General features: G+C 40.2%; 1 protein-coding gene, 1 non-coding gene and 1 pseudogene across 7 annotated transcripts in view; 2 read left to right on the forward strand and 1 right to left on the reverse strand.

The window, feature by feature from the left end:
• STAU1 (staufen double-stranded RNA binding protein 1) overlaps positions 1 to 16200 on the reverse strand; it is a 57550-nt gene extending 41350 nt beyond the window's left edge. For 4 of the 6 annotated variants that reach the window (XM_069496642.1, XM_069496641.1, XM_069496639.1 and 1 more), the window contains exon 1: positions 15989 to 16200. The gene's annotated coding sequence lies outside the window, so the exon portion shown is untranslated. Of the gene's footprint in view, positions 1 to 4949; positions 5022 to 15988 lie in introns of all 6 variants that reach the window. The other 2 variants (XM_069496638.1, XM_069496640.1) reach the window with 1 other exon arrangement.
• On the forward strand, positions 7098 to 7214 carry LOC138401266 (U5 spliceosomal RNA). Its single transcript, XR_011236431.1, has one exon. It is a non-coding gene; the product is annotated as a U5 spliceosomal RNA (small nuclear RNA).
• Positions 16201 to 22648: 6448 nt separating the features above from the next.
• LOC138400738 (heterogeneous nuclear ribonucleoprotein A3-like) lies at positions 22649 to 23785 on the forward strand (annotated as a pseudogene).
• Positions 23786 to 24382: the final 597 nt, after the last annotated feature.

Below are 24382 nucleotides of genomic sequence, written 5' to 3' on the forward strand. Positions count from 1 at the left end.
CTCAAACGATCCGCCCACCTCGGCCTCCCAGAGTGCTAGGATTACAGGCGTGAGCCACCACGCCCGGCCTGGAAATACTACTTCTGCATTAATTTTGAGCCTGTTGTTCAACAATACTGTCCTAAAGATCAAATCCTTAAATGCAAACTTAAGTCTTTTCCTTTAAACTTGTCCTTGTTTTCCACCAGGCAAACTAAGAATTCAGGAAATCAGAATGCTTTGGTAGAGTCCTCTTAGAGACAAAAAATATTTTATACACAGCAAAATTAGGTTGAAAAGTTTGAAACAAATATTTTTTAGATCTTGCTGGCACTGGAAGCCCTTTGCCTATGAAGCCTGGTTGTGCTGTCATTTCCCTGGCTCCTTGCTTCCTGCCTCCCACACAAATAAGGCCTTTAATCTGGTTTTTTTCCTACTTGGAGGGCTTTACACATCACCGCAAAAAAACACTCACCTTATTCTCAAGCCCTAAATTTATGGAGCATATATAGGCATTATAACACTAAGAGGGGTAAAATGATGGCATTATAGGTATTTCTTTTAAAAGTTTCCTTAATTCCAAGTCACCCCAGTTCCTAATACTGGCATGGTAACACAAAAATGTTCTCATAAAAATAGAGTCACCGGGCATAGTGGCTCGTGGCTGTAGTCTCAGCTATTTGGGAGGCTGAGGCGGAAGGAGAGCTTGAGCCAGGAGTTCAAGACCAGCCTGGGCGATATAGCAAGACTCCATCTCAAAAAATAAAAATAAAAAGAATCTCACTTTGACTGGCAGCTACCATTTTACAAGTGTCAAGTACTTTTTATGGGTTGTAGGGATGAGGAATCTGAGTGCATGAACTCTACAAAAGCATTTTTTAAAAATTATACATGACGTGCTAACAAGTGGTCAGGCACATGTATATTCCTAACTTATCAGCGAACCTATCAAAACTAGACTGAGCACAGTCTAAGTAATTTCTTTAATATACAAGAAGGCAGATCCTTCTAGAAATGGTTTACAAAAATCTCTACAATAGTGCTTAGTCTTATTCACTTTCAACTAACAGACCGTTAAATCTTTGTAGCATCAAATAACTACTTAAGCAGTTATGGAAAAACACTTTTACTAACCAATTTTTTAAGTGGATTAACACATGACCTATAATGCACTATCTATACTTTTGTGTAATCAACACATCATTCTCCTTTGTATTAATAAATGATATTTCCAAATGGTATGTGTTTGGAAAAAAAAGGAAAAAAACATGGCCGGGCGCGGTGGCTCACGCCTGTAATCCTAGCACTCTGGGAGGCCGAGGTGGGCGGATCGTTTGAGCTCAGGAGTTCGAGACCAGCCTGAGCAAGAGCGAGACCCCATCTCTACTAAAAATAGAAAGAAATTATATGGACAGCTAAAAATATATATAGAAAAAATTAGCCGGGCATGGTGGCGCATGCCTGTAGTCCCAGCTACTCGGGAGGCTGAGACAGGAGGATCGCTTGAGTTCAGGAGTTTGAGGTTGCTGTGAGCTAGGCTGAGGCCACGGCACTCACTCTAGCCTGGGCAACAGAGCGAGACTCTGTCTCAAAAAAAAAAAACAAAAAAGGAAAAAAACAGAGATTAATTTCCAAATAATATGTGTTTGGAAAAAAAGAAAGGAAAAAAACAGAAATTAAAAGAAAGAAATCATCCCAATTCCATAAAAGGACAAGCTTCCTTTTATGATAGCCATAAACATTTCACTAAATATCTCCCCTTGCAAGTCCTTCAGTAAATCTGATGAAACATGAATACACAGATACAAAGAAATACTCCAGTTCCCTGCCATGATAAAGCAATAGTAATACCAACAGCAATTTTAGAATATATTCATTCAATATTCAACAAAAACGTGTTAAGTATCTACTACATGTAAACCCATAAATGGTAGATTGTCAAATGCTGGAAACAATCTATTTGTTAAACTCTTCCTCAAAGAAACAAGACAAGATATTTAAGCAATCCACTGTAAATTTATTAATTTGGTCTCTAGAGAGGCTCTACTCCCAGAGAAATTTAGTCAACAATAAAAAAGTTTAAAAAGTTAAGGAATAAACCACTTCTCCTATAACAAAGTCCTTTTGTTTTTTTTAAGAGACAGGTTCTCACTCTGTCACCCAGCCTAGAGTACAGTGCAGCAATAAAAGCTCACAGCAACCTCAAACTCCTGCACTCAAACAATCCTGCCTTAGCCTCCCAAGTAGTAGTCCTTTTTAATAGCCTTGAACTATACCTAATATACCCACATCATTCCTTATATCCAAGACTTATTTCCAAGATCCTTTCCTGACAGATCATTCTAGTAGCAATGTGGCTGTATGTTTCCTGTAAGTAAACTCACACCCCACCACGCTTTTTCCCTCACAGCCCCCCAAAAGAGCAATCCATTGACTCCAAACATCCAAACACCTGTGGGCAGGACAGCCCCAAGTACAGAAGCACATCAATCACTATCACCTAACACAATCACTTCCAGAGGAACTGCTTTAAGGTCAATGCCAAGCAAATAATGTTCAACAGCAGGCCCATTTAGACTAAATCACACAATAATAAAAGGTTCCTTAATAAAAATATATGGCTGGGCACAGGTCACACCTGCAATCCCAGCACTTTGGGAGGCCGAGGTGGGAGGATCACTTTAGGCCAGGATTTCCAGACCAGCCTGAGCAACATACCAAAACCCCATCTCTGAAAAAAAAAAGAAAAAATAGCCAGGCCTGGTGGTGCATGCCTGTAAGTCCCAGCTACTGTGGAGGCTGAGGCAGAGCCAGGAGGGTCTCTTGAGCCCAAGAGTTCTAAGTTGCAGTGTTGATGGTGCCACTACACTCCAGCCTGGGTGACAGAGCAAGACCCTGTCTCTAAAAATTAAAATAAAAAATAAAGGAAATATGATCATACTACTTAAAGACCACTATGTACTTTATGTTCAAGATAAAGACAAAGGAGAATTAACCGTGATGAGGCACATTCGCTTGCAAGACAATAAAACTAACCAAAAAAATGCCTGGAAACAACACAAGCTGTTCAAGATCTTTGCATCCAATACTAGTGACTCAACGTAGCCCTGTCTCACACTTGGCGTAATGCCATAGGCAATGGAGAATTTTCTTTCTACACAAAAGTAACCATTGGGTGGTCCATTTAAAAAACACTTTTTAAAAGAGAACTTATTAATTGTTCATCCTAGAAAAACCATCATACCACACTAAAGTGAAAAAAAATTTACCTCTGCAGCCTAACAAACTACAAATTTTCTGTTCTTTTCTAGCTATAAAACTTTATCAATCTCCTATCTCCCTTCCCCTGGGAGAAATTCTTAAAAATAAGTAAGTTCAAACACATACTACTTTTATAAATACATGTTTTTTTAATCTAAACTTATAAAAATATAGAAAAACGTTTTTAAACCAACCAAAATGAGGGGCTGGGCACAGTGGCTCACGCCTGTAATCCTAGCACTCTGGGAGGCCAAGGTAGGAAGATCGCTGGAGCACAGGAGTTCAAGACCAGCCTAAGCAAGAGCAAGACCCCATCTCTACTGAAAACAGAAAAAATTAGCCAGGCGTGGTGGCGCGCTGTATTATTCCCAGCTTCTTTGGAGACTGAGACAAGAGGATCGCTTGAGCCCGTAAGTTTGAGGTTGCAGTGAGCTATGATGACAACACTGCACTCTACCCAGGGTGACAGAGCAAGACTCTGTATCAAAAAAAAAAAAAAAAAACCAACCATAATGAATACATATTCATGATCTGCTAGAGTCTTTTAAGAGTAGGACTGTGTGACATATTCTTAACGTAGAAGGGGCTTGGTTCAACATAATGGTTAACGGGCTTTTCCTTTCAGAAAAGGGAAACTGCAGTCTGCAACCATGTGCCATTTACCTAGAAACACGACTGCATTTACCATCATCTTCATGCAAAACAGACCAGTGCCAAGACTCAGTTTCTAAGAAATCAGCCTTGCTGCCAATTAACAACCAACAATGTTAAATCAGATCAAATTTCTGAGTTGTGGCTTTCAATTCCACTCTCAACTCAAGTAGTAATTATATGTCCAACTCCTGGCAATCCACTCCTGTGCCTCAGTTTCCCCAAAGCACTTTATAATAGGATATTCAAGCAAGCCTCAGTTGTAGCAATCAGTTAAAACATTAACGGAATCCTGAGGCATAATACAACTCTTTGAAAAAAAAAAAAGCATTATACAAATCCAGTGTGATAAGTGTATTACTGAGCTGTGTACAACTTCTCTAATTTCCTTATGTTTCAGTTTCCTCATTCCCAAAAAAAAGTAAGTTAACATGTCTACTAATTATTACCTCAAAGATATGGCATGGTGATATGCTTTCACTGTTAGAGGAAAAGTGTTAAAAAACACAAAGCAGTGCTGATGCATGTAGTGTATTCTGCAGTGCCTGACAAAGGACTGTAAAATCCTGAACACCTTTAGAAAACTGTATCTGGATGATCACAAGCTGCCAGTGGTAAATGGAGCCTGAGTCATAACCTTATCTCACAACAAAAACAATGCTGAATTAGTTCCACAAGTTTGAAAACCATATTTAACATAAAGAATCTGAGAAATCAAAGGCTTTTTGAAAGAAAGCAAACTTTAAAAGTTTCTATGACCAAGATGTTTATTGAACAAGTTATATTTAATGACAACTTCAGCAGTTTTCGTTGTCTTTACATTTAAAGTAGATAGTGATGCTGACTAAAGGGTTTTGTATTATTGTCAACAATTTTTCCTGAATTTTCTTTCAAATTAAATCAAGAGTAAAAAACAAATTCAAACTGCATACAATTTCTTCTGTTTCTCTAATATTACAGCCAAAAGTAAAAATCATTTTCCACGCAAGTCACTGAAGAATTCAAAAGTGTCTCTGATTATGAACAAGCCTGAAATTATAAAGCCAAATTATGTGTACCTTAAAAAGAGGGTGTTCCAGGAACAATGTTGTTTTCGTTCAGTTCTGAGAGGTTATGTGGTTAAGAAACTCCTGGAAAATAAGAAACAATAATAATTTACTAGGGTAGGTCTTTTTTCTGAAAATGAACACATATATTGCTTAAGTTTTAGGAAAACCTAAAATTTACAAATAGGAAAGTTTCTGAAAGCACGATGTCATGGCTTGAAGCAGCACTCTGTAGAGTATACAAAAGACACGATTACCTGGGAACTGGGTAAAGAATACTTTGCAGAGACACATATATAAGAGACAGAAGAATTTTCCTTTTTCAGTCTCAATTATTTCCTGACGAGAGCACTGCTGACTACCTTGTAATTAATTTTTTTATTGATAAAAGGAACTGGACATCATATACTGTCCAATCACACAGGCCTAATTTTCAAACTTGTGGGTTTTTTTCTCTCCCCCTATAACTTCTGGCTAAATATATTATTCATAAATGTCCTTACTACATGCTTGATGATGCAAATGCAACTGCACAGAAAAATTTTACCAAAAGGTACTGTGTACATAGTGTTATACTAAATTGCAAAATATGAGAAAAAGCACATTATCTCTAATAAGTCTAAATCACAATTATTTTTTAAAACTGAATTTTAGGTGGCAGAATTTGAGTTTAATTCTCAAACTCTCAAGTCTGATTTATCTAGAGTTCTCCCCCCACCTTTAAATGGCAGTAGTCAGTAAAAACAAACAGAATTCCTTACCTTGAGATGCTTTTTACATGTTTACAACATAAAGTGTTTTTGCTTATTTCAGTTTCTCACTGCTCAGAAATGAATCATGAGCTCTAATTTGTTCTCTAGTATTTTAACAGCTCAGGTTTTTGTAAATAGTATACTATAGTAACAACTTTCCAATCTGGATACCCAGTTGTTTCAATACCTCCCCATGAATGGGAACTGAAAAAGGCCTCTGAGTAGCCAAAACAAATGTCTAAGACCGTCTCACACAGCCCATGCCTTTTGGTAAAATACCAGTGGGGGGCCTCGCTCAATCCAAGCCCATCTATGTCAAACAATTACTGTAAATTTGGGTGTCTAGTTTTCTAGCCCAAAGCAGAAGTAAAAAATTAAAATGGAAAAAGGAGCTGCTGGAGTCAGACAGGATGATAACAGTAAGAAACAACTGCCATCAATCAACTTAACAGCAAAAAGAGCGAGAGCCAGAGACAGAAATACAAACATCTGCAACCATTTGGATCTCAAATACCTTTACCCAATTGACAGCTGAGATTCATACAGTCACACTTCTATAAGCAAATCTGTTTTTTGAAATTCTCCAATTTCAAAAGCCATCACAATTATTACCAGTATATCTATATATTAATAGCACTTACTTACACCAAGCAACAGCAGACATAAAGACTGTAGGTTAAGCCCAATTCCCTTTTTTCCCCCACTCAAGAAGGTATTAATGGAATACATGTATGAGAGTGAATTAAATTCATTGCTTTATTCACACAACAAATAATTATTCAACACTTACTATTAGCAGGCACTATTCTAGACACTGGGGAGAGAGGTGTGCACAAATGAGACACAGTCCCCTGTCCTCGTGGAATTCACATTTGTATATGCAATATAAATTCTTTAAATAAATAATTCACAGTGGCATTTTAATTAGTAATAAATCGTTTATAACACATATCACCTCATAACTGAAAAAGACACAGAAAAACCTAAAAGACCCGTTGGCTGTGAACTGTTGATTTAGGGTAAAGGCAAACCAGCTAGCACACAACTTAAGGTATGATGGAAAAAACTCTGACTGGCGATCTGAGTTTGGGTCCAACTCTGCCACTCAGCTGAATAACCTTGAGAAAGTTTCATGTGTAGGTTTCAGCCCTTTAATATATAAAATGGAGTTTTCACCACCAATTTCATATAATTAATAAAACAGCAGTCACATGATTCTTAGGGAGATTACCCAATAACGTAGGTGAAAGGCTTGTAAACTATGAAATGCCATACCAAAGTTAGCTGTTAAACATTATTAGGGTACACCGTAACTGATATTATAAACTGACATTAATAAAACAAATTCAAAACACACTTTTATTATTAAGAAAGAAAAAAGTAGCAAATTTTAGAAAGGACCTCATGCATACTCTGGTTTCTCTCCAGGTCACATCAATCTTTCACCTTTTATTAAAGATTTCTGTGGAGAGGAACAGCTCTCAGTTTTTCAACTACATTTTTGAGGCCTTGCTTTGGCAGGGCTAGTAAAAAATAAATAAATAAATAAGGAGAGGAAGAAAGAAAAAAAAGGAAAGAAAGAGGGCCAGGCGAGGTGGCTCACAACTATAATCCTAGCACTTTGGGAAGCTGAGGGAGGAAGATTGCTTGAGGCCAGGAAACCAGCCTGAGCAAGATCTAGACCCCTCTACAAAAAAAAAAAAAAAAATTGGCCAGGCATGGTGGCCTGGGCCTGCAAGCCCCAGCTATTTCGGAGGCTGAGTCAGGAGGATTGCCTGAGCCCAGGCATTCAAGGCTGCAGTGAACTATGATGACGCACTGCATTCTAGTCCAGGTAACATAGCAAGACCCTGTAGGAGTTTGGGGGGAGAAAAGGACCTCATGCAAAAAAAAAAAAAGAGGCCAGGCACAGTGGCTCACACCTGTAGTCCTGGCACTCTGGGAGGCCGAGGAGGGAGGATTGCTTGAGCTCAGGAGTTCGAGACCAGCCTGAGCAAGAGTGAGACCCCCGTCTCTACTAAGAAAGAAATTAGCCAAACAACTAAAAATAGAAAAAGGTAGCCGGGCATGGTGGTGCCTGCCTGTAGTCCCAGCTACTCGGGAGGCTGAGGCAGTAGGATCGCTTGAGCTTAGGAGTTTGAGGTTGCTGTGAGCTAGGCTGACGCCACAGCACTCTAACCCAGGCAAGAGAGTGAGACTCTGTCTCAAAAAAAAAAAAAAAAAGAGAGAGATTTTGCTTTATTTTTTTATTAAATTTTTTTTTTTTTTTTTTTGAGACAGCGTCTCACTTGCAGTGGTGTCATCATAGCTCACAGCAAACTCAAACTCCTGGGCTCAAGCAATCCTCCTGTCTCAGCCTCCCAAGTAGCTGGGACTACAGGCACATGCCACCACACCCGGCTAATTTTTCTATTTTTAGTAGAGACAGGGTCTGGCTCTAGCTCAAGAGATCCTCCTGCCTAAGCCTCCCTCAGTGCTAGGATTATAGGCATAAGCCATCCTGCCCGCCCCCCTTTTTTATGTTTAGTGCTTAAATAAATACTCAACTAACAGGGAAATAACTATGTAGAAATAGTCATACCCTAAACATTACTACAAGCCAAAAGGAAACTTATTTACCTAACTATTTGACTGTCATCTAAGTAAAGGGTCATGGAATCTCAATGAACAGGTCGGTTAAACTGTGCAACAAAGGACAGTGGCTTCCAAACATAATTAGACTTATCATTACATATAAATTATTCTCTTTCTAACAGAGGAAAGGACTGCCTAGCATTCTGCATAAAATCACAATGGCATCAGCAAACAATGGCCCTATTTTTATCAGGGTGGAATCTGCAAGGGTAGAAAATTCATGCCTCACTTAATTTTAATCTATAGAAGGCATGGACTTCAAAAAGCAAAGATAGGAGAGAATCAGACAAGATCTAGTTAAATCATAAAGCTCATTTTCTGAGGGAAGCCAATAAGTTAACAATTTAAGCAGCATTATGCTCATTTCATCCCCCCAAAAAGACACATTTCCAACACCTTTTCATGATTAATGAGACACACTATGTCAGTACAGACTATAAGGTCGCCTCAGCTGAGGTTAAATATAAAATGGAACTTCATGTACTATCTCACTAAAAACACAAGTCCAAAGGCAGATTTAATTTCATTGATTCAGCCTTTTAAGACTAGCCATAGAGACAACAACTGCCTGGGTGGAAAACCAAAGCAGCTTCTGATTAAGATCCCTGATTCAAAGAAAATGAAAAACAGCTGGGCAAGGTAGCTCACACCTGTAATCCTAGCACTCTGAGAGGCCGAGGCAAGAGGATCACTTGAGCTTAGGAGTTCGAGACCAGCCTGAGCAAAATCAGACCCTGTCTCTATCAAAAATAGAAAAATTAGCCGGATGTGGTAGCATGTGCCTGTAGTCCCAGCTACTTGGGAAGCTGAACTAGGAGAATGGCTTGAGCCAGGAGTTAGAGGCTGCAGTGAGCTACGATAGTACCACTGAACTTCAGCCTGGGTGACAAAGAGAGACTCTGTCTCAAAAAAAATTTTTTTTAATTAAAAAAATAAAAAATAAAAAAATACTCCCAAAAAAATGCATGGGAAGCAACAAAGAGGGCAATCACCACTTACCCTATAAAGTTATTTAGAAGTTTAGTTAACTCATTTCCAATAAAGCAGAACATTATAATTTAAAGAAACTAATTTCCTTAGCAACTTTGACTACAGTTAATAAACCATCTTTAACAAACTTCATGACAGATTACAATAATAATTTAGGAGATAGCCTCCTTCAACATAAAGGTAAATAAAACATGCCCCTCCCCATTTACCTCTAAGCCCTTCCTCACATATAAACCTGCGAATCAGCTTATGTTTTAGCTTAATTTGCCACAAGGAACAAAAGTAAACTGTAAATCCTCAAACTATTTCAAAAGCCCATCTAAAAGACTGAGTATTACTTAACCAGACTCTCTTCCAAATTGAGCTGAAGTTCTAATGAGCAAAATTTATCCAAGCTGCAAGGGGTAAGGGGGAGGGCCACTGGTGACAAGCAGAATCAATTATCCTAAACAAAAAGCACCCAAGCATAATTAGAGAAGTGTGGTTCAGTGGAAAGAGCACTGACTTGGGAGCAAAGCAGCCTATGCTCCAGCGCTGTTACTAAGTGGCTCAGGACCCTGCGCCAGTTATTTGGCCTCTCAAAGGGCCTCAGTATCCTCAGCTACTATGACCCTTATTCTACAAAGATGTTTGCAAATATTAGAAATACAATATAAAGGATCTACTTCAGGCCAGGCGTGGTGGCTTGCGCCTGTAATCCTAGCACTCTGGGAGGCCGAAATGGGTGGATCATTTGAGGTCAGGAGTTCGAGACCAACCTGAGCAAGAGTGAGACCCCCCATCTCTATGAAAAATAGAAAGAAATTAGCTGGACAACTAAAAATATATAGAAAAAAAAAATTAGCCGGGCATGGTGGCACATGCCTGTAGTCCCAGCTACTCGGGAGGCTGAGGCAGAAGGATCGCTTGAGCCCAGGAATTTGAAGTTGCTGTGAGCTCTTGTCTCAAAATAATAAAATAAAATAAAAAATTTTAATTATAAAAAAAAAGGGTCTACTTCAATCCTTGGTACAAAGAAAGAGCTCAATGAACTGCATCTTTTATACTATTAGACAAATTCAACCTGACCTTTTAGATTCCTTTTCTGCATCAAATAACTCTCACCCTGTAATTCTAACCTGGAACATGGTTAAGAGTTCAAAAAATAGTAGCAAATATTATTATCCAACAAATTCACTAATCCTGTCCTCACATAAACATCTATAAATATAAACTTATAGCTACACGCCACTTGTAAAAAATTTTAAATGGGATCAGAGAACACGCTGACTAAAATCAACCCACTCACTGGGCAATCAGTTCTTTAGCTACATCAAGTATAGAGGCAATCTAATGAAGGTTCAGCCCTCAGCAATCATTTTCATTTAGGAAGAAAAGACCCCAAGGAACTTAAACAGATTTTCTTAGCCTTTGTAGTCTGGGAGACATGACACGAAACTTCTATCATCACAAAATAGCTAGTTTTGCTTCCATAACTGTTATAAACCCACAAAACCATCACACTTCTTTCCCAAATTAGATTCCAGATTAAACTGAAGCCAGATGGATTACAGATTTAATATTTAGAAGACTAATTTTTAATCGAAAGCAAATATTTTCTTGAAGAGATTTCTCCCCTTTTGCTTTCAGTAAATATACTTTGAGGGAGCCCCCTGAATATACTCCTTTAACAAATAAATGAACATACATGGTCCCAGAAAATATACAGTAATTAACAGTCTGCAGAGATTTATTTCTACTTCCACTTCTCTGGTCACATAAATTACTTTTCCATCAACCTTACTTACTAGCATGAAAATGGAAATACTTAAAAAATAAATTAAGCTATTTGCAGTAATTTCCCATTTTACCATTTTCAAAATATTAAATAATTTTTTTTGCAGTAAGGTTTTCTAGTTCAGAGCATTAAGTTGTCAACAAGACAAATATTCAAGCCATCCATCCGGTGGCATTTGATAAGATCAACATAGCTATATATTTATAATCCTATTATCTCCTTAGTAGGTGAGAACAAAGGATTTGGTCAACATTATTCAAGCTTCATAATACTGTATAGTAAAATGTTAATGGTAGAAAATAGGTGGTATTTATAAAGGTATACACCAGAATTTCCTAAACTTTGTTATATGGTTGAAATTTTTCATAATAAAATATTAGGGGGAAAAAACATAGCAACTAACATGCCCTCTCATAGTTCAATCTCTAACTTGCAATTTATATTTTCTGGCACAGCATAAATCCTATAGCCTTGATTGTGATGAAGTTTTATTTAAAGAAATGTTCATGTAGAAAATTACATCAGAAGCATGTTAACCACAAAGGTCTTCATCACCAAGTTAATTTAAAACAACCTGTTGTAGGTCTAGTGTGAAACAAATCTGTCATAAAATTCTTTAAACATTTTTGAAGCCTCTAAAATTCCATCCTGAGAGAAAAGAAAGCAACCCCAAAAGCTCTCATTTGAGGGGGAGGAATTTACCTTTCCCCAAATTGAGTAATTCTGTGTCACTAAGCATAACATCAAATAAAATTATCCAGTTTGGAGCCTCATAAAAACAACAGGCCCCTGCCTGTAGTCCCAGCTACTCGGGAGGATGAAGAAAGAGGATCACTTGAACCCAGGAATTCAAGGCCAGCAGCCTGGGCAACATACTCTGGAATTGACTTATGCATTCCACAAAAAGAAAACTTTTTCATGAAAGTTTCATCTTTATGCTGGTGAATTTCACTCTTACTCCATCCACTAAAATAGCTCAAAGTTGCACTACAAATTGAGACTCACTCTGTGTCTCCTATGTTCAATTATCTACCTTGTCTTAGCAGGGAGGATGAAGCAGCACAGTATAGCCTCAATGTTTAATGGTAACACCCAGAATAATATTAATGGTTTGACTTCAGAATTGAGGGGGAAAGTTCCATGAGTCATGTTCATTTCTAAACTCAAAATACAGTAAATCCTCACTTAACATCATCAATAGCTTCTTGGAAACTTCGACTTTAAGTAAAATGACATACAATGAAACCAATTTTACCATAAGCTAATTGAGGTATAAACAAGAGTTAAGTTCCTATACTGTATTTCTGGTCAGAAAAACATCACCAACTTCTCATTAAAGAACAAAACACTTCTAATATTAAACCTTGACGTATATGTACATTTAAGAAAGATTAATAAAAACAAATAAGAAAATTATTTATCCACTTATTCCAGTTTAGGGTCGGGAGTGGCCAGGGCCTATGTGGGCAGCTCAGGGCACAAGGCGGGAACCCCACCCTGGACAGGACTCCATCCCATCCCAGGGCACACTCACACACACTCCTATACTCACAAAGTGAGGGATTATTTAGACATGCCAGTGAACCTAACATGCACATCTCATCTTTGCGATGTGGGAGGAAAGCAGAGTACCCAGAGAAAACCCACGCACGCATGGGGAAAATGTGCAAACTCCACACAGGCAGCGGCTCTGGCAAGGAAGCGACTTTTTTCTCATCAACATTATAAAGAAATGACGTTATTCAAAGATCTGCTGTAATCTGTATATAACTTATTCTGAAGAAACTATATTTATGGTAACAATTCCAAATGCTTAAAAGTTTAACTTTAAGCTCACTGGGAAGCAGTAAGCATTTTAAAATATATTTTATGTCCTTCCCTAGATACTAAACTGGGGTTTTCCCAAATTAAGTTTAAGAGATATATCCTTCCCTATCTCCCAGGTTGTAATAACCAAAACATAACATACAGCATTTCCACTCTACCTGATCAAACTCAAAAGTAAAACTACAGAATTGAAATAACAATGTTACAGGTCTAAAAGCTAGAAAGTGTTCATGACCAGAAATTTGAAAATTAAGTAACAATGACAAACATTTATAATATTCCTGTCAACTTCCATTCTAGTAGAGATCTCTCTTTAGATAAGAAAAATATAAATACCTATGCTGTGATTTCATACTATTCACAAAAACTAAAGTTTCATTCATACTTAAATTTGTTATTTGTAAACAGAGCAGACGGAGGATCTTTAGAAAACAATGCTACAAACAGAAGATTTGAAATTCTATCTCTTTGCTTAATTCTTAACACAAGGTAATAGCAGTATATTTACACTAAAGAAACTTTGAAAGTTTTCATTACAAATTACTAACTGTGGTTTAACTTTGACATAAAGCTATTCTCTATTAAAAGTAGCTTAACAGGTAGGTCTCCACTGAAACAGGAATAGGGAAAACTGTAGTTCTGACTGCTTTTCAACTACAGTCATTAATAGCTCAAGACCTGTTGCTTTTGTACACAAAGAAGCAAGGCTGAATTTTTTTATTTGGGGGGTGGGGCACAGTCTGGCTACATTACTCCAGGCTGGACTAGAACTCCTGGGCTCAAGCCATCCTCCTGCCTCAGCCTCCTCAGCAGCTGGGACTACTTGTATTTTGATTGGACTTTGAGGAGGAGAAAGCACTGAATCAACAGCTAATTCGGCTGACTTTTTTTTCTGCTGAACAGTTATCACATATAAACAGAGATGAGAAGCCCAACAAAATGAGAACTATGATTCTACTCCAAGTAAATTTTGTGACAGATTAACAGCAATTTGCTAAAAGTAAAAATTGCTAATATTGTGATAAGGATGTTTAGATTTATTTCAAAATAATCCAGTTTGGGGAGGGAGTAAACCTTAAACAAGACTGACCTTGGCTATGAGTTAATAATTGCCTAAGTTGAGAGACCAATAAATGGGATTCTCTACACTATTCAATTTTTGTATATTTTCTAGAATAAAAAGTTTAAAAATAACCTTTAGGTTATTTATTGCAATGTTAAAATACCATTTCCCTAGCACTACAATTTGTGTTATGGCAGTAGAAGACATGCTTTGTATTGCCTGCATAGTTGCTTGTTTAGGTGTTTCTAAAAAGCCATTTAAACAAAGATTTTAAATTAGAAATAACAGTAAGACTCTGCCATAAAACTCTAGGAAAATGTCAAAAACAAGAAGGCCACTTTGCATCATGTGTTACTGAGAGATAGGTGTAAATTAAAGTATTTTCAGTTCACTGCCTAAAACAATCCTATGGCATAGGAGGATCATTCAGTAGAGCAAACACACATTCCTTACTCTTGTAAATTTGAACGTCCATGAGTTGCATTTCCTTAATGAAGAATACACCTATACAACCAAGAACAAAATAAAAAGAAACCCAGTATGCTTGAATAAACTCCCACCTGTCAGTCACCAGGATGATCGAAACTGCTCCTCTACATTCCAACTGTATTTTTGGTTTTTACTTCAACAAGTAGCAATGTAATTTACATTTGCTAAGCAATGATTCCTGGAAGGCCAAAATCAACCAAAAACCTGCTTTAACTCTCTTTCCACCACCCTCTAAACAATTAAAGCTACAAGCAGAAGAGAAATGTGACCTTAAAAACGTCCCCACAGCCAGAGAACGCTAGCAGACCAGACGAAGCACACCTCTTCCCCGGAACAGAAGAAAACTTCCACACAAGCAACACTGCAACCCAGAGGTGGGGCAAGGGCTTAAAAGGAAAGTCTGCCTACAGAGACAGAGGGAATAAAAGCAAAACTGCAGTGAAAAAAAGTTAGAAGTTAGAGATGTAGAGCAAGAAAGGACAAATTTTTCCATTTTCATACACCCTCCTCCAGAGAGAGAGAGAGAGAGAGAGAGACACACACACACACACACACACACAGTGCTCCAGAAAGGTTTGCTCAACTCACGGGAAGCTTCTGCCAGCAACTTTACCAGAAATGGAATAACAACAAGAAGCTGGATGATGGCAGAAAAAATGGACAGGTTGCTCATACTGCAGGAGCTGGTAAATAGCCTGCAGTTGGCCAAGCGGAGGAGATAGAAAGAAATAGCAGCTATCTTTTACAAACTGCCTACTACAGAGTGTCCCAAATGAGCGTACGCCCCTTTCAGATGTTAACCCGAAACAATGCTCTGGCGCTGGCGATGGGCACGCTGAACATTTCTGCCTTTAAGGAAACCCAAACGGGTAGGTAGGTCAACTTCTGTCCACTCTACCCATTAAATTATACCTTCATATCACGCTAATAAATTATGCAGGCGGTTTATTGGGACACGCTGTAGGTCTGGGATTCCGATAAGCGCTTTACACGCCCCATTTCACTGAACCTTAACAACCTTAACAGGCAGCGACGGTATTAGCCCCTTTTTCCAACCAAGACACAAAGAGTTTTAAGTGACTTGTCTAAAGGGCAGGATTTGCACCCGTGTTGGACACCTGCTCGTAACCACTGTGCTACAGACCTGGGCTGAGGAGATTTAGATGCTCCGGATCTTGGGGACTTGAAGTGGGGACACCCGCCCCCCCAGCCCTGGGAATAACTTCGGCATCCCCACGCGCGATCCGTGAGGAAAAGCGGTCGTGGCACCTGTTTCTGGCCCCAGCAAGGGGTGGAGGAAATGGGAGCTCCCGGAGTCCAAGCCGCAAGGCGCTCCGAGGCGGGGGGCGCAGAAGGACCCACCTCCTCCGGGAAGGCCCCGCGGGCGGGAGAGAGGCCCGGGGGAAGGTGGTCGGGCGCGCGGACCCGCCGAGGCCTAGGCCCCACCCGCCGCCCACCTCTCCACCGCCGCGGCGCCCGCGAGGACTCCGCCAGGCCCGGCCTGGCCCGGCCGCCTCACCTGGCTGCTGCCCCGAGCTCGTCCCCCGGCCGGCGGTCCTGGGCGGCGGCGGCGGCGAGGAGGGGAAGGAGGAAGGAAGAAGGGAGAAGAGGAAGGGAGAGAAGGAGGGAAGAGGCGGAGTGGCCGCAGAAGAGGCGGGCGCCGCCGGGCCGGGGGTTCAAAGGAAGGGGGAGCTGAGAGAGACGCGGCGGCGGGCGGCGCAAACGCTGAAGAGCCGCTCCGGCGCCCGCAGCCCGGCAGGAAGTGACGGGGGAGGGGCCGGCGCCCGCCCCCGGCCCCCGCCCGCCTCCATGCCCGGCCCCACCCCCCACCCGCGGCCCGGACTACAAGTCCCGGCGGGCGCTGCGGCCGCGAAGCCTGCGCTCGCAAGGCACGCCGGGAGCCTGGGGGAGGGGTCCGGTTCCCCCTGGGCCGCCGCGGCCCGCCCTGGACCTCGGAGTCTGCTGGGAGTTGTAGTTCGGCTAGGAGTTGCTGGCTGCCAGCTAGACCCCAAGCGGGGCTGAGAGCGCCGGCCTGCCTTCTTTGCAACCCCACTTCCTTCTTCCTTCTTACTCTCCTTTCTTGTCCCGTCTCTGTCTTTCTTTTGTTTGTTTCCCGCAATTGTTCCTTCCTCCTTCTGTAAATAAACATTCTGTAAATGTTTATCAAACGCCTGCTGTGTACAAGATATTGTTCAAAGAGCTAAGAATGTAGTGGTGAACAGACAAAAATCCTTGCCCTTGTGGAGCTTACATTCTACTGGGGGTAAAACACACAATAGATAAAATCAGTAACTTTTATAGTGAGACTCGAAAGGCAAGAAGTGCCAGATTGCTATTTCTTTCACCCAGCTCCAGATAAACTGTGTGGTTTTTAGTAGCCGTGTTATATGGGAGGTGGGCAGGAGGAGAGAGTAGTGATTGGAAAAATCTAGAACCTCTAAGAACCATACTCAGCAAAAATCGTACACGCACTGTGAGAGATCCAAGAAACTGAGAGTGAGTGAAGGAACTGCAGGTACACAGGGCTCCTCTCTCTTGCTCACTCTGGGACGCCTCCCCCACTATTTAAAAATAATCTCTTCTCTGTCCCGTGCACGCTCTCTTTCTCAGTATCTGTTGATCTAACGATTGCGCAATCTTTCTTGCCAAGGGAATATAGTTAACTTTATATAAGCTCATAATATGACATGCTGTGGCAGAAGGGACCCCTCCAAACAATGCTTTGGAGCCTTGTCCAAGCCTTAGAGGACACTTTTCTCTGGACCAGGCCTCCTTGCTTTGCTTCTTGCAAAATGCAATAAGACAATTTCAGTATACCAAAAACCCTTTAAAGGACTTTCACCGTCCTTTTAATGCCTACCCAAGACAGTACTAAGCAACATTCAGATACTCTACAACCCTCTGCTGAAAGTGATTTTTTTTTTTCTTTCTAACTTCCAAGCAGTGTGGATCCCATAGCCCACTCAGGTAGAGGAGCAGGCACAGAGGAGTTTCCCTAAATCCAAAGCCAGGTCATGGGCACAATCAGACAGTTTCTCAAAAGGTGGTTTTGCTATTACCTGTGAGGACCCAAATGGTGGGCCTATGACTTCCAGTCTCTATTTTTCTTCCCTCCGTCCATACATTGAGAAGGCAACTCCTCTATTTTTTAGTAGAAACATTAAATAACAAGAAACAACTTTTAGATAAAAATCAACTTCTCACAGGGTTTTGATGAGCTTTGCATGTTCCCATGCCTAAGTACAAATACATATAATTTATCTTGTGAGAAGGAACACAGAATTTATTGTAACATGCTTAATGGTCACAGTTTCTTGCTTCCATCTGTGGAAAGAAAAATAATTCCATAATTACTTGGCAAGAGTCAAGAGGTCTTCAGACAACCAAGGAAACAATCAATAGAGTGAATAGACAACCTGTAGAATGGGACAAAATATTTGTATGCCATACATCTGATAAAGGGCTGATAACCAGAATCTACAAAGAACTCAATCAAATCAGCAAGAAAAAAATCAACCCCATTAAAAAGTGCACAAAAGACATGAACAGAAACTTTTCAAAAGAAGACAGACTACGGCCAACAAACATATGAAAAAATGCTCAACATCTGTAATCGTCAGAGAAATGCAAATCAAAACCACAAAGAGATATCACCTAACTCCAGTGAGAATGTCTTTTATCAAAAAATCCCCAAACAACATGCTGCCATGGATGTGGATAGGAACACTTACATACTGTTGGTAGAACTGCAAACTAGCACAGCCTCTATGGAAAGTAGTATGGAGATACCTAAAGAACTAAAAGTAGACCTACCATTTGATCCAGCAATCCCACTACTGGGTATTTACCCCAAGGAAAAAAGGACATTTTATAAAAAGGACACCTGCAGCTGAATATTTACAGCAGCACAATTCACAATTGCAAAGATGTGGAAACAACCCAAGTGCCCATCAATACATGAGTGGATTAATAAAATGTGGTATATGTATAACATGGAGTACTACTCAGCCATAAAAAAATGGTGAACTAATACCTCCTATATTAACCTGTATGGAACTGGAGACCATCCTTTTAAGTGAAGTGTCACAAGAATGGAAAAACAAACACCACATGTACTCACTATTAAATTGGAACTAATCGAACAGCACTTACGTACACATATGGAAATAAAACCCATTAGAAATCAAGCAGGTGGGAGGAGGAGGACAGGATGAGTAAATTCACACCTAACAGGTCCAATGTACACTATCTGGGTGATGGTCACACTTATAACTTTGACTCAAACTGTACAAAAGCAATTTATATAACCAAAACTTTCGTACCCCTGTAATACTCTGAAATAACATAAAATAGTCTTTAGGACCTTGGAAGAGAACTTGACTGACAGTCTGTAGGTACAAATAGAGAAAAAAAAAAATCTAAGTGACCCACTGCTGAACCCCAGGCAGCCCCATGGCCAACCCATGCCTTGGTTAAATATAAGTCCTTGGTTACACAAAGTGAAAGTTCAGAGTGGTTCTCAAAATGAGGAATGTTAAATCTTCAGGTTGTGATTATTGTTTTTTCCCTTTTTCCTTCTTTGTTTTTAGTTTTAGTTACAGTAGTTACTATCATTCTAATACTTAACATAATAATCTGGCTTTGTATCGTCCCTTTAAAAAGGAGACAGATTTGCTGCACACAACCTGCTGGGTAGCAGTTGTGCCCTATAGGTGGGGCATGTTCTCTTCATTTCACCACAGTCCCCACCCTGCCCCCGTCTCTCATTTATGTTACTTTCCTCTTCCTGTTGACATTTGAGCTTGCAATGCCTGCCCTACTATGTAAGTGTACAGTGTAAATGTGGGCATGATGAATCATGGGAAAGACAGACCCTGGTCAAATAATCTCCAACTGCAACAGTGATAAGCACAGGAAGGAAAGGTAGATGGCATTGTGAAACCCTAGCTTCAGGGTTGAGGGAAGGGACACCTTGAAGCATTGTAGCTTCAGCAAAGATCTGACCGCTACAAAGGTGGAAACTGGCAGAAAGGATACAAGTGTTCCCAGCAGAGGGGAAGGAGATACAAAGTCCTAAGGTGGGACAACACATGGCCCGGGTTGCAGTTACCATCCCTACGAAAGAAGTCACTCCTAGTGATTTAAAAGAACAGCATTTTATTATCTCTCATGGATTCTGTGGGTCAGGAATTGGGAAAGGGTTTGCCTGAGAGGCTCTAACTTGGGGTCTGTAACATGGAGCTGGACCACTGGGGGACAGAGCATCTGGGGCTTAACTGGGCATCTCTCTCTTTATGTGGCCTGAAGGCCCATCCCTGTGGTCTCTTGGCTTGGGCTAACTTGAGCTTCCTGTAGGATAGTGGCCTCAGGGCTGTCAAATTGTTTACATGGCAGCTGAAGGCTTCAAGAGTTAAGTATTCCAGCCAGCAGGGCAGAGCTGTATCGCCTTATGTGACCTAGCCTTGGATGTCACATAGAACCACATCCACTATACATTACTGGCTACAAATAAGACACAAGTTTGTCCAGATCCAAGGGCAGATGAATTAGCTCTACCTCCTGATGAAGGAGTGGCAAAGATCAAGAACAGCATGTAAGAGAGGAGACACTGTTGAGTGATCTCTGGAAAATATAATCACCACTGCCCATGTTACAGAACTGAAAAGGCCAGTGTGGCTGCCACTCAGCAGATGGGAGCATGATTCACGATTAAGCTGGAGATCAGCAAAGGCCAGGCAACGCCTCGCTCACAGACCTTGTTAAGGAGTCCTGTCTCTATTGTAAGAGCAATGAGATGCCACTGGAGAGTTTTAAACAGGAAGTGACATGGGCAGATTTAAGTTTTGCAAAGATTCTCCAGCTAGTCATCGGAGAAGGGACTGGCTTCTACGAAGAAGGTGCTTTGTACCTGTTAGGTGTGAGGGGAGGTCCAAATGGGGCTCAGTGAAGTGCCTGCTGCAGTGGTCCAGGCGGGAGAGGACAGTGGCCTGGATTTGGGTGATGGTGGACGTGGGAGAAAAATGAATGGATTTAAGAGTTACTTAGGAGAACGTACAGGACATGGACCTGGATGGCAGCAGGGGGGAAAGTGTAAGAGAAGTATCAAGAATGACTGCTAGATTTCTAGAAGATAAGGATTTTTTTTCAGACACTTTGAGTCTGGCATGCCTTGTAGACATTTAAGTAGAAATGGCAAGGAGGCGAGTCTGGAACTCGGAGGAAAGTCAGGGCTAGAGACACAAATATGTGAGTCAGTAGCATTTGAGAGGTAATTGAAGCCTTGGCTATGGATGTTAATGGATGTTAACACCTGACGAATTATCTCTGCTCTGCTCTGTAGCCTCTCAGCAGAACTTTGCACCCTTGTAATTACTCAATTATTTGCTGAGTATCTTTGTTTGGCTAGAACTAGGCGGTCAACTTCCATGAGAGCAGGGACTCAGACTGTCCTCATCACCACGGTGTCCCTAGCCCCTAACACAGTGCCGGGTATATAGTGAATACATGATAAATTTCCAAATGACTGCTCAAAAATGGCAGCTTCACTGATCTCTGCTAGAATCCCTGAAAAACAGGGAACACCTGTAGGATTGATTGGTGTATATTAAGGTTACCTGTGACATGTGTTGCACAGGGAAACAAGATTGAGAAATACTTGCTGGTCTAAATTGATTCTTAAGCTTATTTGAGGAACACTGCTCCCCTAGAGCTGTTTAAGAATCTTAGGAGGACAACAGTTAGAAGATATAATGGAAGACCCCATTTATAAAGAAATCAAAAAAGACAAATTCCTAGGAAAAAAATTTACAAGAAACACAATCTGTGTGAGGGAAAATTTTAAATTCTACAGAAGGACACAGAAAAAAGCTTGAACAAAGAGAAATATAAGCTATTAATGTGTTCTTGGCTAGGAAGGCTCCTCCTCATTAAGATGTCACCTAAGGCATTTAGTGAGATCCCGAGAAAAATACAAACAGAATTTTGTTTTGGAACTAGATGAGCCATGTCTACATTCTCATGGAAAAATTGACAAGAAAACACAGCCAGGAACTTTCTGGAAACTCCTGACCAAAGGGCAAATATGTTATAAAGTATTACCTATTAAAACAGTTAGGTGCTAGTGCCTGATTAGCTCCATAATCAGTGGACAAAAAATTCCTAGATATACTCAAATATTAATTTAATATTCAGTAAAAGTGGTGTTTCAAGTCGGTGAGGAAAAGATGGATTTCATTCAATAAATGGTTTGGGACAACAATGTATTCTGGAGGGGAAAAAGTTAAGTCCATATATACCAAGAAACATGCTAAATGGATCAAAGATTGAAATGGAAAAAAGGAAACCATAAAAGCACCAGAAGAATCCCTGGAAATATTCTTTTATCACTCTCAAGTGCAGAATGCCCTTTTAACTGTGACATAAAATTCAAGACCCTTAAAGAAAAAGATCAATTCATTTAACTTCAGGAAAATAAAAAATAAAAATATAGGCAGTAAAAAGACAAATGACAGACTAGAAAAAGGTTTTGTCTCCATCACAGGAAAGGCAAATTTCATAACATATAAAGAGTGCCTATGAAAAACACAAAGATTAACAACCCCATAGAAAAATTGGGGTTGCAGTATGCGGGGGTCATGCCACTGCACTAGAGTCTGGGCAACAAAGGGAGACCCTATCTCAAAAAAAAAAGAATAATGCATAAAAGATAGCAATGGACAGTTCATGGGAAAGGAAAACGGTTCTTAGAAATAATGTGAATTCAAAGATATTAACAGAAGGACAGTTTGTAATAGCCAAAGTTTGGAAATAGTAGCAGTATCCATCAACCTAAAATTAGCTAAATAAGTTATGACATATTCATACAATGGAATAATAATCAGTGGGGTTTTTTTAATAAAAAATAATGAAGGACACTGTAAAGAGAATGAAAAAGCAAGCCACAGACTTGGAAAAAATATATGTAAATCACATATGTGATAGAGGATTTGTATCTGGAATATATTAAGAATACTTAATAAGAAAACAAATAACTCAAGAAAGAAAAACAAATGGGCAAAAGATCTGAAAAGACACTTCACCAAAGAAGTTGATAAAGATATATGGACGGCAAATAAGCATATGAAAAGATGTCATTAGGGAAATGCACATAAAACACACACCCACTCTTCTTCTTGGTGCCATGTTGAACTCCAGTTGGAAGGGGCGAGTCTGGTCTCAAAATGGGGGTAAAACCGCCACTGCTGGGTCGCCCCCAGCTGGCCGCCGTCGCTGCCGCAGCAGCAGGGAGGAGGGCCATGATCCAAAGGAACCAAAGCAGTTGAGAAAACTGTTTATTGGTGGTCTGAGCTTTGAAACTACAGATGATAGTTTAAGAGAACATTTTGAGAAATGGGGCACACTCACAGATTGTGTGGGAATGAGAGACCCCCAAACGAAACGCTCTAGAGGCTTTGGTTTTGTGACTTGCTCCCAGGTGGAAGAGGTGGATGCAGCAATGCGTGCTGGACCACACAAGGTGGATGGGCCTGTTGTGGAACCAAAAAGCTGTTTCTAGAGGGGATTCCATAAAGCCGGGTGCCCATCTAACAGTGAAGAAAATTTTTGTTGGTGATATTAAAGAAGATACCGAAGAATGTAATTTGAGAGACTACTTTGAACATTGGGGCAATTGAAACCATAGAAGTTATGGAGGACAGGCAGAGTGGAAAAAGAGGATTTGCTTTTGTAACTTTTGATGATTATGATACTGTTGATAAAATTGTTTTTCAGAAATAGCATATTACTAATGGGCATAATTGTGAAGTGAAAAGGGCCCTTTCTAAACAAGAGACGCAGTCTGCTGGATCGCAAAGAGGTCGCGGAGATGGATCTGGCAACTCTATGGGTCGTGGAGGAAACTTTGGAGGTGGTGGAGGTCATTTTTGGCCGTGGTGGGAACTTTGGTAGAAGAGGAGGTTATGGTGGTGGAGGTGGTGTCAGCAGAGGTAGTTGTGGAGGAGGCGATGGTGGCAACTATGGTGGCCATCTTGGTTATAGTAGTAGAGGGGGTTATGGTGGTGGGGGGACCAGGATATGGAAACCAAGGTGGTGGATATGGTGGTGGTGGAGGAGGATATCATGGTGACAATGAAGGAGGAAATTTTGGAGGTGGTAACTGTGGTGGTGGCAGGAACTATAATGATTTCGGAAATTATAGTGGACAGCAACAGTCAAATCATGGACCCATGAAATGGGCAGTTTTTGTGGAAGAAGCTCTGGCAGTCCATATGGTGGTGGTTATGGATCTGGTGGTGGATATGGTAACAGAAGATTCTAAAAACAGCAGAAAAGGGCTACAGCTCTTAGCAGGAAACAGAGTGAGGAGTTGTCAGGAAAGCTGCAGGTTACTTTGAGACAGTTGTCCCAAATGCATTAGAGGAACTGTAAAAATCTGCCACAGAAGGAACAATGACCCGTAGTCAGAAAAGTTACTGCAGCTTAAACAGGAAACCCTTCTGGTTCAGGACTGTCAATAGCCACAGTTTGCAAAAAGTGCAGCTATTGATTAATGCAATGTAGTGTCAATTAGATGTACATTGCTGAGGTCTTTTATCTGTTGTAACTTTGTCATTTTCTTTTTCTTTTCATTACATCAGGTATATTGCCCTGTAAATTGTGGTAGTGGTACCAGGAATAAAAAATTAAGGATTGGACATCACAAGTGTCAAATAAGAAATAATAAAATAAAATAAATAAAAAAAATAAAAAAATTAAGCAATTTGTAACTTTAAAAAAAATTAAAGTTAAAAAACACACACCCATAAATACACACACATTGAGATACCACTACACATTTACTGGAATAGCTAAAATAAAAAATAAAAATAAACTGACAACATCAAATAGGAGAATGCAGAGCAACAGGAACTCTTGT

The sequence above is a fragment of the Eulemur rufifrons genome, chromosome 20 (assembly GCF_041146395.1).
Source record: "Eulemur rufifrons isolate Redbay chromosome 20, OSU_ERuf_1, whole genome shotgun sequence".
Classification (NCBI taxonomy): domain Eukaryota; kingdom Metazoa; phylum Chordata; class Mammalia; order Primates; family Lemuridae; genus Eulemur; species Eulemur rufifrons.